Below are 13,487 nucleotides of genomic sequence, written 5' to 3' on the forward strand. Positions count from 1 at the left end.
ATCGCGATATATTGCCGAATCGATTTTTTTTAACACCCCTAGAATACAGTACTAGTGAGGGTGGGTGAGATTGGGGGAGGGAAGTTGAGAGCGAGAGAGAACATTGTTTTTTTTAAATACATAAAAACATCAGTTTTTTTTTTATTTATTAACTTCATTGTGTAAAGCAGCAAACTATTTTCCTGTCTAGTATCAAGACTAAATGGGCTTAAAAAAAAATAAAAATCAGCTCTACTATCAGTGTAATTTTGGAAACATTTTATTGTGCAGACTTATTGGGAAAACAAACACTGTCACTAATTATTAGTAATTATTTTTAGATTAATATACAGTACTATAGCGAATTGGTTGTGTATATTGTTTGATACACACACGTTATGTTCTGTTTTGCTAAGCGTGATATTTCCGAGCGTCTTTGAATGCAACTCAATGAGGGGAGGCAGGGGTTGAAAGTGCGAAGGTGAGGGGGCATTCGGCCGTGTGTACTCTTCGTCTTAGGCTGCTATTGTCCGATTTGGTGCCAGGTACTGTGTTTGTGATTCATAATAAGAGGTGACATAATCAACTGTCTGGTCATATCTGGCTGATGAATAGCAGAGCGTACAGTTACCGGTTCAGTTTAACGAGTAGTTTTTCTCTCATTCTCTCACGGTACAGACATTTATTAATTTGCCAACCATTTTGCTGTGCAGTCCACTATAACGTGATTCCAGCCAGACATGTATCAAAGTGTACACAGTCAGGTTAGGTTAGGTTAGGTTAGCTTAGTGGTTTGGCATGTAGCTTAATTGCTGCAACGGACGCAGAAGAGGAGGCAACTTCCTCACCATTCTCCACGCTTGGTGGCCCATTTTTGGCTGGGTGCTCCCAGACCGTACTAATGATATTGTCCGACATTGTTTTTACTTCCCCACGCTGTGTGTCATACCAAGGGAAGCAACTCCACAACATGTTTCGCCGCGTGAGTAGCCAGCCAAAGTTCGTTGCGAGCCCTGACCTCCGACTGATGTGTTGCTGCACTTGAACTTACGCCTATAATGACTCAAGCCTATGGAACATCCATCCATCCATCCATCCATCCATCCATCCATCTTCTATCGCTTATCCGAGGTCGGGTCACGGGGGGAACAGCTTTAGCAGGGAAACCCAGACTTGCCTCTCCCCAGCTACTTCAACCAGCTCCACCGGCGGGATCCCAAGGCGTTCCCAGGCCAGCCGAGAGACAGCGTGTCCTGGGTCGTCCCTGGGGCCTCCCGCGGGTGGGACATGCCCGGAACACCTCTCCAGGGAGGCGTCCAGGAGGCATCCGAAGTAGATGCCCGAGCCACCTCAGCTGGCTACTCTCAATGCGGAGGAGCAGCGGCTCGACTGAGTCCCTCCCGGATGACCGAGCTTCTCACCTTATCTCTAAGGGAGAGCCCGGACACCCTGCGCACCCTTTCGGCCGCTTGTATCCGGGATCTTGTTCTTTCGGTCACGACCCACAGCTCGTGACCATAGGTGAGGGTTGGAACGTAAATTGACCGGTAAATAGATTGCTTCGTCTTTTGGCTTAGCTCTTTCTTCACCACAATGGACCGATACAGGGTCCGCATCACTGCAGACGCTGCACCGATCCGCCTGTCGATCTCCCGCTCCATTCTGCCCTCACTCGTGAACAAAACCCCAAGATATTTGAACTCCTCCACTTGGGGCAGGATCTCATCCCCGACCCGGAGAGGGCACTCCACCCTTTTCCGACTGAGGACCATGGTCTCGGACTTGCAGGTGCTGATCTTCATCCCAACCGCTTCACACTCGGCTGCGAACTGCTCCAGTGAGAATTGGAGATCCCGGCTAGATGAAGCCAACAACACCACATCATCTGCAAAAAGCAGAGATGCAATGCTGTATGGAACATCTCAGCATTTAATTGTCACTTTTGCTATTCAATGTGTTTTAAAGATATTACATCTTGGTATTTTAAAAGAAACACAAGAATTATGGAAAAACTAACCAGCTATTCTGTGAAATGTATAATTTCAACTCTTCCCTGAAAAACTTGCCAATTTATGTTGAGCAATTTTATAGCACGTTTTATGAATGCTTTTACATTAAGTACTGCATTGGCATTTTGGACAGTCATGTGATCATCGTGACGTATCGCGTGCGTAAAATGCACATTGAATGACATGGTAGCATTGAACTCATGAGGATTTATAGCGTCCCATGGCAGACATCAAAGTTGGAATTTCGCCTTACAACAAAGAAGCACTTCTTCAAAAGCAGTACAGCCACGGAGGACATCGAAAGCCAGATAAAACTGGCATATTCGGCCGCCGGCGAGTAGAGTGGACGTTAAACATCCATTAAACATTTTTACTCTGCTACATGTTGTGTGCTAAGCCTGCTTTAGTCCAAATTAGGAGCGGCCACTCCCCCCACCCACCCCCACATGGAATGATATGAAACCGGACGTGTTGAGGACTTCACTCTGAACAGAATTGGCGCAGTATTTGGAATTGAAGACGTTTTAATTCTCATTGAAATGAGCGAAGACAGCTTCCGGTTACGCACGGGATACGTCATCACGATCACGTGACCAGGTACATGGCGTCCCACATCGTAGGATCGAATTCTCAACTCAAGTTTATTTATATAGCGCTTTCAAGCAGCCTGAGCTGTCACAAAGCGCTTTACAGAAATACAAAAAACAAACTTAACATAAAACATTAACACCAATACAATACAATCACAACAACAAATCATCATTTTTCCATTTCTACATACGCTTTGATGTTTGAAGCAGTTTTAGATGAAAGAGGACAGAATCAGTCTCCTTTCAACAGTTGATCCAGAGATGTGATCTCAAAATGCATGACGTCACACACGTTTGCTACTAGCTAAGTTTGCTTATAAGCTAGCTCATAAACAAGCAGCTGCTGCGTTCGTGATGAATTGAAATGAAATGGGGGGGAAAAAAATGAATTCGGACACTTAATCGGTAAAAACTAAAATTCAGGGAATCAGATGCCAAAGATGTGTACTTTTATTCTTTCTACACAATGAAAATGATTAATAAGGCTTGTGTTGCTTTCAGCCTTTCCATAGTTAACTATAGGCGTATAATGATTAAATCTTACCTTTGACACCATAGCAATTTAATATTTTATGAAATGTTTGGTATTTTGCTGGGTATTTTTCTAGGAGGAGGGGAGAAGAGGGAAGGGGGGGGATAGTCCACTAAGGTTGAACCTGAGTTGAATTTAGTGGATATGAATACTCATTGTCCCGGATACAAGCGGCCGAAATGAGTTTCCTCCGCAGGGTGTCCGGGCTCTCCCTTAGAGATAGGGTGAGAAGCTCGGCCATCCGGGAGGGACTCAGAGTAGAGCCGCTGCTCCTCCGCGTTGAGAGGAGCCAGCTGAGGTGGCTCGGGCATCTGGTTCGGATGCCTCCTGGACGCCTCCCTGGGGAGGTGTTCCGGGCATGTCCCACCGGCGGGAGGCCCCGGGGACGACCCAGGACACGCTGGAGAGACTATGTCTCTCGGCTGGCCTGGGAACGCCTTGGGATCCCGCCGGAGGAGCTGGTTGAAGTGGCTGGGGAGAGGGAAGTCTGGGTTTCCCTCCTGAAGCTGCTGCCCCCGCGACCCGACCCCAGATAAGCGGAAGAAGATGGATGGATGGATGGATGGATACTCATTGTTCCTTATCTTCTCTGCACCCATGCACATATTAAACAAACACCAACAAAATTAACCTATGCTAAACGATTAACAATCGCAATTAGCATTAGCCCTGAATAAACTCGAATCACTTACTTTGTGTACTTTTCCTGAAATCCACTTCATAGTCCAACATAATGCAAAATCCAATTTGATCACAATATTAATGCACTTAAATAGCGCTTCATCTTCATCATGTTTACTAATACTAAGCTTGACGTATTCGCTTGTATCGTTCAAACATATTGAGTTGTCGAAGCCTAAAATAGCCATTGATGCAGCATACTAACGATACCGCACACGCACAGAAATATTTTCCAAATAGCTCACGTTATGCTCCAAGTTCCCGCACCGTCACCCTAGTTCCTTTCCATCTCATTCAAATCCATAAACGTCCAAATTGAGTTCGTTTCTACCTCCAGCGGCCGTGCAAACTCCCTTACGATCCCTAAGTTCCGTCTGTTGTGAAGTGCATTGTGTCAATTTGACTTGTTTTTTGCACATTTGATGGTGTAAAACTGGAGTATAATAGCCCTTACCTGTGGCAAATGCTGAATTTATCATGCCTGCACGCTACTTGGAGGAGTGAGGGGGGGAGGGGGGGGGGGGGGGTGCTTATGGCCATAGCGCTGTTTAACATTAAGTAGATATGTCTTCCTGTTACTGATGCGTCGGGACACCCGCCATCTTATGTGTATCTGGCCGGCAGCAATAAATTAATTAAAGCTCTTATTTAGAGATTTTTGACGCAGATTGTTTTGTTACAAACATAGTACATGTAACAATGTTAATTTTCTCCCTTTTCATTCTAAAGAGACCACAAACAAACCCTAAGAAGCATCTTAGTTAGTAGTGGTGTATCGGAGTCAGCAGTGTCCGTGCGGAACCGAAATATTCGTTCCGGGCGTCCCGGTGCTGCAAATATGTTTTTGGTTTTTTTTGGTTTTTAATTAAAATATAGCTTCGGCGCATTCATTTTTGCGTCGACCACCTTTTCTGTTCGACCAATCCGACTTGGTCGAGTCAGGTTGACTTTTATTCCCAGCCCTATTCAGTTGGGTTCAACAGCGCAAAAGTTTTACTTGTGTACACAAGTGTCAGCCTGAACCTTTCTGGGATTTTAAGACGGCCAATTGTCATTGTGATAATTGTTTGTTTTTAATTCATTTGGATATAATGTTTACTGATAAAGGCTACTTTTATCACTATCCTGCGAGCATGGAGGGCTCAGAGAAAGTGGGCGTGTGTTTAGTCCTCACAGGTGTCGTTGTGGTGGGTCCACACCTAATGACATCATTAAGTGAGCACCCGCTCGTTTTCTCAGGTTGGGAGGGGCTGGTGCTTGGAGAGCAGAATTACCTAGAATTTCTCATGGAGGGGCGAATGGAGGAAAACACCACTTAGGTCATGTTTTCGTTGAGGAATTAGCATTTTAACATGGCTAAAAGTTCCAGAAAGTTGATTTTTCACGTTACTGCCCATTTAATGAGGAATAATATGCCAATTTTGCCTGCAAAATGCGAAACTGCTTATTTCCGGCCTTGGCGGGAAAATAAAATGCTTGGGAAGCCCGTAGTTTGATCAATACAATAGACAATTTTTTTCCAGACTTGATGAATTGCCATTTACGTGCATGTTTGTTGCATACTGTCAGAGTTCACCAACGTGGTGCCCGCGGGCAAGGAAAATTAAATAATTTTTAATAATGACTACGACTAACTAGGGCTGTCACAATATTTCTTTTGGAATTGATTGTCCTATTTATTACTCCATCAATTACTTGAGTAATCATTCTGTCCGTTTTGAGAACTTTTTGCGTCGACCAATTTTTGTGGTTGAGTTAAGCCGAGTTTTTCCCAGCCCTAACAGCAACATATAATAACTTGTAATTAAACTAATTATGATGAAATGTTATTTCACAAGTGTTTATCAAAGTGGTAGCCCTTCCTTTGCACTAATCAGTCACCAAGAAGTAGGCTCAGCTCCAAAAATGTTGGTGACCCTTGCAAGTGTACATCATAAACACGCAGTTGCGGTGCTTATTTCCTCACCTCTCAGTCTACTTGCTCACTGCTGTGGGAGGCGGGTCTCATACACACTTGTAGACACACGACACCTGGCATTGAAGCAGAGAGAATTTGTGTCTTCTGAGCTACCTTTTCAGATGGCTGTAGTTGTACAATTACAAACAGTTGCGCAGCATAATTGAAATTAGCACAGTAGTTGAAATAGTTTTAACACTTATTGAAGCTACGTCTTGACCACCTATCTGTGGGATTGAGGCTTCTTTTCACGTGTTTCTTTTCCAGAAAGCGGGCATTGAATTTTTGGCTCGAGTTAGGATTTTTACTTTTTGTTATGCATATGGCCGCCTGTTTAAATGTTTTTGTTTTTTTAGATATTTTTATTTTTGTGCTCAATGCATTTTGATTGAATAATTTATTTTTAGATGTTTCAGAATCTTTAGAAAGTTTGAGAATCACTGTGTTGAGTGGAATATACACTACATACTGTTACAATGTCTTGTGTTCTGCACAATATTAAATATTGGTACTTAGTTTAGTTGTCCAAGATGGTGATTCTGGGAAAACAAGATCATTTTTTCGGGGTGGTACTTGCTGTAAAAAGTTTCAGAACCACTGATCTAGTACTTTGAGTACTTCAAGCATCGGTTTCTGACTCTTCTGTCTGTTCACATGCTACCCAAAGCGGCTTTCCGATGGTGTCTTAAATAATCCTGCATTGTTGACACCGATGCAGGATTATTTTGTGGAGATGCACAACAATTTGTTGTGCATCTCCACAACATGGTGGAGACAAAACTCTTTGCACATAATTTTAGAAAAACTAAGTGCTTTTTGAAGTAGAGTAGGAGGGAAGACTGAATTGAGGAATGACCACTTTCATGGATTTGTATAAATAGCAAGAGAGAATGCAGACTTTTAGATGAGAGTTGAAAAAGCAGGAAGGATGATGAAGGAAAGGGGGAGGTGAAGATTGGCTTGTAAGGGTAGGGTGGGTTGGGTTGCTAGGGGAGAGTGTATAAGCCTGCTACTGAGAGTCAGCCTTGCTATTGGAAGCTACATGCATAGCAGGAGAGAGGAGGAAGAGAAGTAGCTAATGAGTGTTGTAGGCTGGTTGCTGAGACAGCACAGAGTTTATTTATAGAGTGCTGGCCGGCCAGCCCTTAGATACCAGCAGCCAATCAGCTGATGGAGAAAGAGAGGGGCCCAACCAATGACAGCACAAGACGGGGGATGTCAGAGTGAGGAAGTTCTGTGAGTGCTTCTCAGCCTCTTAAAGAGACTGTGCTGATTTCTCAGTACTAGGCAGATATTTCCTCTCTCCAGCAGTGTCATGTCTGTAAGCAGGCCAGGACCCAGAGCACCACAACAATGACGCTCAGTGAGAATGACTGGATGATTCTTCCTCTGCACTTTCATGCAAACACAGAATATGAACATATCGTAGGCTTCTCACTAAGGCTGAACGATTATGGAAAATAATTTAATTGCAACCCCCCCCCCATGCCCCCCCCCCCCCAAAAAAAAATAAAAAATTGCGATTGCGATATCATGTGCGATTATTTTTTTCAAGGTCCTTTTCAATGATTTTTTTTTTTTTTTTTTTTTTTTACCCAACAAAAAGTTATTATAATAAACAATATCAGATCTATTATATATTACAGGATCTTAAGATAAAGGTAGCAAATGAAGCCTTTTAATGTTTTTTCTACTAGTTACAATTTACCATTCAACATATCCAGCTTTTCATGTTGCATGAAACATGACACGTAAACACTGTATTTACAAATAAATAAATTCAGTATACATACTTAAAAAATTAAATCTTAGCGATCTTCAGTAAGTCAACTCACACATGCTAAAGTGTAGGCAAAGTAAAATTATACCTGCTCATGGGGTATATGCCACGGAAGAGGCGGAACGTGATTTTGCACATCAGTTTATTTCCGGTCCGGGTTGCGAACACGCAACCGAGGGGCACAAAGTCGGAAGCACACGTATTTTTGACGCAGCCCACACGTCGCAAACCGAACAGCAAACAAACTGTTGTGCAAAAAACAGTCCCGACTCTTCCGTGGCATATACCCCATATGACATAACATCTCCGATTTGATTTAAAAAACAAACAAACAAACAAAAAACACTAGCATTCTGTAGCAACCTTTGTGGTTGGGTCGCGGGTTGGGTAGTTTCCCATGGTCTGGACGGTCTATGAAGGCAACACAGGATTTGTTTTGGTAAGCTAAGCGTGTTCAAAGCTGTTGTGTTCTGGCGTGGCTGCGGCCGACAGTTACTTGCAAACTGTCATTAAAGAGCTGTTTGTTCGCCTCTTGGCCTATTTAGTTCACCAACGCTACAATACATGTACATGAAAGAGGCTACGGTGGTGGCATCTAAATGACGGTGAGTAAAAACGAGCAATAATAATTTCGGCCGTACTAATCTTCATTCATAAAATCGAACGACACAACCTATGCAGACCTATTTAACCTCAAAATATAGGATAACTAAAATTTATGAGCCGCTGCCGCCTAGCATGTTTACCTCTTTAAGCTTGTAGACTCATTGTATGGCCCAACTTACCATCAGAGAGGAGGACCAACAATTTGAATTTTAAATTAAATACGTAGTATGTAAACGACTTTACGCAATGAGGATTTTGGGTCGATCACTCATTAGCCAGTTTTAAAAAAAACAAAAAAAACAAAAAACGATCACAGCGAGCTCACTGATCTGATCGCAAGATTGAACAATATCTGTATATTTAAATAACATATTTACTGCAAAAACTTGTATACTGTTTATATTTACCGTATCCCAAGCAAGGTGACAGTAAAGAAGGTGTGTTGTGATTTAAATATGTAACATTTATTCATTCACAAACGAGAAGAACTTGATTTGGACTAATAATGTAGATTATAGCTGCTTTCGTAACATGCAGTGGCAATGGATCTTTCAACAACGTGTCAAGTAAATGTCGTAGTGTTCACACATAAACGTGCGCGTCCCCGTGCATAACTGGGGACCCACACGGATGATTGTGCCTGTGCTTGGACAAGGCGCGAAAGTCCTATTGGTAGTTGAGAAGCCCACCGGCGGCCCACCATATTTTTGTAAAAATGTTCAAAGTAGACAGGAAGTTTTGGAATTATGACTATTTCTTATTATAATAAGGCATTTATTTATGAACAATGCTAGGGGTGTTAAAAAAAATCGATTCGGCGATATATCGCGATACTACATCGCGCGATTCTCGAATCGATTCAATAATCGGCAGAATCGATTTTTTTTTTGATTTTTTTTTTTTTTTTTTTTTTTTTTTAGGATTCACACCTTGAGCATGGAAGAATGTTATATGAACGGCACATTAAGCCTTAATATTTTTATTTTAATGCTGTTCAAATGTGAAACAGATTGCAAACTGTTTGTGTACAGTGGCTCACGGTTATAAGCCTCAAGTTTTAGATAAATATATTCATACAAATCTTACAGTGTACATGTACAAATTTACTGATAGTATTTTCTAAATTTGAATGGAAAAAAATCGCAACAATCGACTTATAAATTCGTATCGGGATTAATCGGTATCGAATCGTGACCATTCGTATCGGGATTAATCGGTATCGAATCGAATCGTGACCTGTGAATCGTGATACGAATCGAATCGTCAGGTACTAGGCAATTCACACCCCTAAACAATGCCTTTAAGGTACAGTCTTACAAAAAGGCACAATCTTGAAATATAGTTTTAACAAACACTCAGATATACAATTAAAATAAATATCACTTTGTTTTCGTTGTAGTAAAGAACAAAAGTCCATCTAAAATGTCAAAATTAACAATCAGCACTCAAAATAACATAACATTGCTGATAGATTGGATTGGATTGGGTTGGATAGTTAATGCACTGACGATCTTTCCTATTTTGTACAGTGTACTTCTTGTTAGAGATAGACCGATATGCTTTTTTCAGGGCCGATACCGATTCCGATTATCGGTAGTCAAGGAGGCAGATAACCGATATTTGAAGCCGATATTCATTTGCCGTAAAAGTTAAAATGTTGGCACCAAATTTTTGAATAATGCAAACCCTAACCGTTCTTTACAATGGATTCTCACACTACACTTTTCATTTTACATCCTTCTATCTGCAATAAGACGTTGGTGGCGGGGGGAGTTAAATGTGGGGGCCAATGTGACATTACCTTTTATAGCATTTGGGATACTTGTAGTTTTATTCTATAAATGTTATATTTTTATATTTTGAAGTAATAGGAGGAACCCTGTCATTCAAAATGTGCATCAGCTGTGGCATTACTTATTACTACAGCAAAAATAAATACAAAAATTCCATGAGAAAAACTATTCATCCCTGAACACCATACAGTTCTTGTAGACCTTATTATGATTATTGTTATTGTTACCATATAGACAGTTTTGATAAGCTGAGGATCTTAAATCGAGAACAGCAATATCATGCTACTCCTCTCTACAAGAGAACTGTCAAAAGACACTTCATCATGTAGTTTACTGCCACTTAGGATGCCCCAATCAACGCAGAAAAAGGTCGAGTAAAATAACTTGGTTATAATAATAGTAAGAATAACCTGGTTAAACAGACATTGTTGCGGTGGACCGCTGCCACTTTCTGCTGTTTAATGTGTTTTACACTTATAGACACGTGTGTGTATATGGGCCCACTATTCTCTCACTACTGTACTGTACTGTATCACTTAATGGCACAGATGTACTTGTCTAAGTAATAACTGGGCTGCAACATTGCTAATTCACATTAACAAGCACTATCTTAGCTGTCCACATGAATAGTTACTAACACACGAGAAAGTTATACAACACACCAAACATGAGCTCATTATTCAAAGTATGATGCACGTAACGAAATTACATCACTGAACATTAATTGCAGCCGTGTACGGCCGTAGATGTTACATATTAGTGGCATCCATTGAGAGGATAATGTCCCAAATGACGGCAGACATGACGTGAAAAGAGAGACAAAACGAGCAAATAAGCACACTATACTTTAGTGCACTTCTCTACTAATGCCAAACATACGGAAGAGAACACGTTCGTGTAGTTAAACGGTGTTTGAGACACTTAATTTGTTACGGAGCGGACTTTAACGAGGTGCACAACGAGCTGTCAATCAAATCGACGTCGAAGCTTAAGGCACACAATGGCAAACCAGTGCGACAAATAAACACAATATAAAGTAACTAAACGCTATTTAGTGTCACTGTGGCATCTCACTGCATAATAACCGCTATGCAACAAGTAGTGGACGTGGCCCAGAATGCAATGTGTGCGTCACGAGAGGTAAATATAATGACGTTACTCTACTCTTAACATGGAACTAGACAATATAATAATGACAACTGTTAATATTTGGAACCTTTCTAACAAACATTATTTACTTAATTAAGTGAAAATGTGTGTGATTCCCTCCCCGAGTAGTTCAAGTAGCGAATTAGCTACTGGGTGTTAGCCTACATGCTAAGCTGAACACACCACTGTTAGCTAGCGGGGATTCAATGCAAGGCAATGCAGCTCCATTCATATAGTGCATTTAATACACAACATAATTCAATGTGTTTAGCTTATCATGGTGAAACGATCGGCGGAGTCTCTTCTCTTTTAACTTACCTTCGAAGCATGTGTCTGTCGCGTTGTGTACGTGGGTGCGTGTGTGACCGGCTACTGTGATACACGGCATACACTACTGATTGGTTCTGGCTCTTGCACGGCTAACCAATCAAATGCTGCTATGGGCGTTACATTGCTGGAGTTGGACTCCATAACAGACAGAGACGCTCTGGGCTGCATTCGAAGCGAAAAGACGGAGTTTTAAATGGATCGCTCATATCGGGCGTCAGATTAATAAAACAGACCGATACCGATATGTACCAATATGTCAAATATCGGCCCCGATTATCGGCCCGACCGATTATCGGTCTATCTCTACTTCTTGTATACGTGTCTATTTCCCTCATCCACAACTGCTGCTGAAACAATGTAAATTTAACTAATGTTGGACTAATAAAGGTTCTTATACAGTAATTTAAATATATTATATAACTAAATAACCATAGCCACCAAAGCTGACGTACGCAGTGACGTCCTACTTATTTTCTTCCAAGTTAATTATTAAGTTGCTGGGTATTGTCCTTTTGAAAGTTGAAGTTGCTCTCCGCTGTAACATGGAAGCACAGTTGAGTGGCTTATGCTAGACACAGGATGCAAAGAGAACTTAATTTATCATTTAAAATAAAATATTAGAAAATAAAGTTCCCAAGCATGAGTGGTGTTCTCTATAGTTAAATTAAATCAAAAATAAAATCCTGTGTTTAAATGAAATGATGTATAAAAAATATACATGTATAATAATTCTTGAAAACAAAGTGCTCATAAATGGTTCCGTTGTGCGACTGGACCATAGGTCCGTGGTGGGAGCGAAAAATTCCATTTGATGCAGCTGAGCCTTGACAGTCGCTACATATGCGTCGTACATCTGTGGAATGGCCACTTGTGAGAAGTAGGTTCGCGATGGCACCACGTATCTCCAGTCTACTTCCTTCATTAGATCAAAAAAAAAAAAGCTTCTTTATCCACAGTGCTAATCGGTATCATGCATTTGCCAACAAAACGTGTAATAGCTGCGGTAATGGCTTTGTAGCGCTTGGAGGTTTTCTCGTAAGGTGTGACGCTCGCAAAACGGTCATTAATGGTTGTCTGTGGGTTTGCTATTTTACAACTTGCCTTCGCGTCAGTAGTTTTGGGGGTCTTCGATTTGAATGACTCGTATAGCTTCTTGTGGTTGTACAGCATGTGGCTGTGTAGATTGGCTGTGTTTCCTCTTGACGTAGCCACTATTCTTCGACATGACTTGCACAATACTTGCGTCTCTGACAATTCATCTCTTCTGAAGCCGAAGTAGTCCCATATTGTAGACGTGATTTTTTTTTTTAGGCAGTAGTTCGTTGTTGTCGTTCTCGTTCATTTCTCCCTCTCCCGCGTCAGCCATTGCAGCTTCCTCTATCCACGGGTGCGGATTTGCTCTCTGTGGGCCGCTCTAGCCAATAGGAGAGAAGTATCTATGGAGGTGAGTGACGCTCCATATTTAAGGTCGCATATGATTGGGTTAACTCAGATAGACGCTAACATGTGCAACCAAGCAAAAAGAATACACTACCAATAACAAAGTATTAATTTATTAACTTATCGCACGTCTTTGCGATGGACCTATCGCGTGGGCCATCATCGTGATGGCGATATTTTTTCGATATATCGTGCAGCCCTATTGTTTGGTGTGGGAATCAACAACTGAGCTGTCGATGCCTTTGGTACGACTAAGACTGAATATCAATACTGAACATTGATACATTTAATATTTGGTCATTTGAAGCACTGTTTGCAGTATCATATCATAAAGCAAAGAGGTATGGGTCTTGATTAGCAGATGCACACAAGGACTGCATAAGATGTACGTCAAACCTTTGTTTGGCAGTCATGGAACCTATTGTGTTCATGAAGTTGTTGGCAGTTAGATTCAGTGATCAACTCTTGGCTCCTCCTCACATCAAAATATACAACAGCAGACATGTCTTCCCTCTAAATTTGTCGACAACTAATTGATCATTTGCATGATGCCTACCTGTGGCTTGGCCAAACTTGCCTCTCCTGGATTTTACATGGAATCTTCAACCCACCCAAAAATTTAATGCCGCCCTTCTTCCCAT

General features: G+C 41.5%; 1 protein-coding gene across 2 annotated transcripts in view; it reads left to right on the forward strand.

Moving 5' to 3' along the window:
• dyrk1b (dual-specificity tyrosine-(Y)-phosphorylation regulated kinase 1B) overlaps positions 1-13,487 on the forward strand; it is a 66,313-nt gene that overhangs the window by 37,565 nt on the left and 15,261 nt on the right. The window lies entirely within an intron of this gene.

The sequence above is a fragment of the Festucalex cinctus genome, chromosome 7 (genome assembly GCF_051991245.1).
Source record: "Festucalex cinctus isolate MCC-2025b chromosome 7, RoL_Fcin_1.0, whole genome shotgun sequence".
In the NCBI taxonomy this organism is placed as follows: Eukaryota; Metazoa; Chordata; class Actinopteri; order Syngnathiformes; family Syngnathidae; genus Festucalex; species Festucalex cinctus.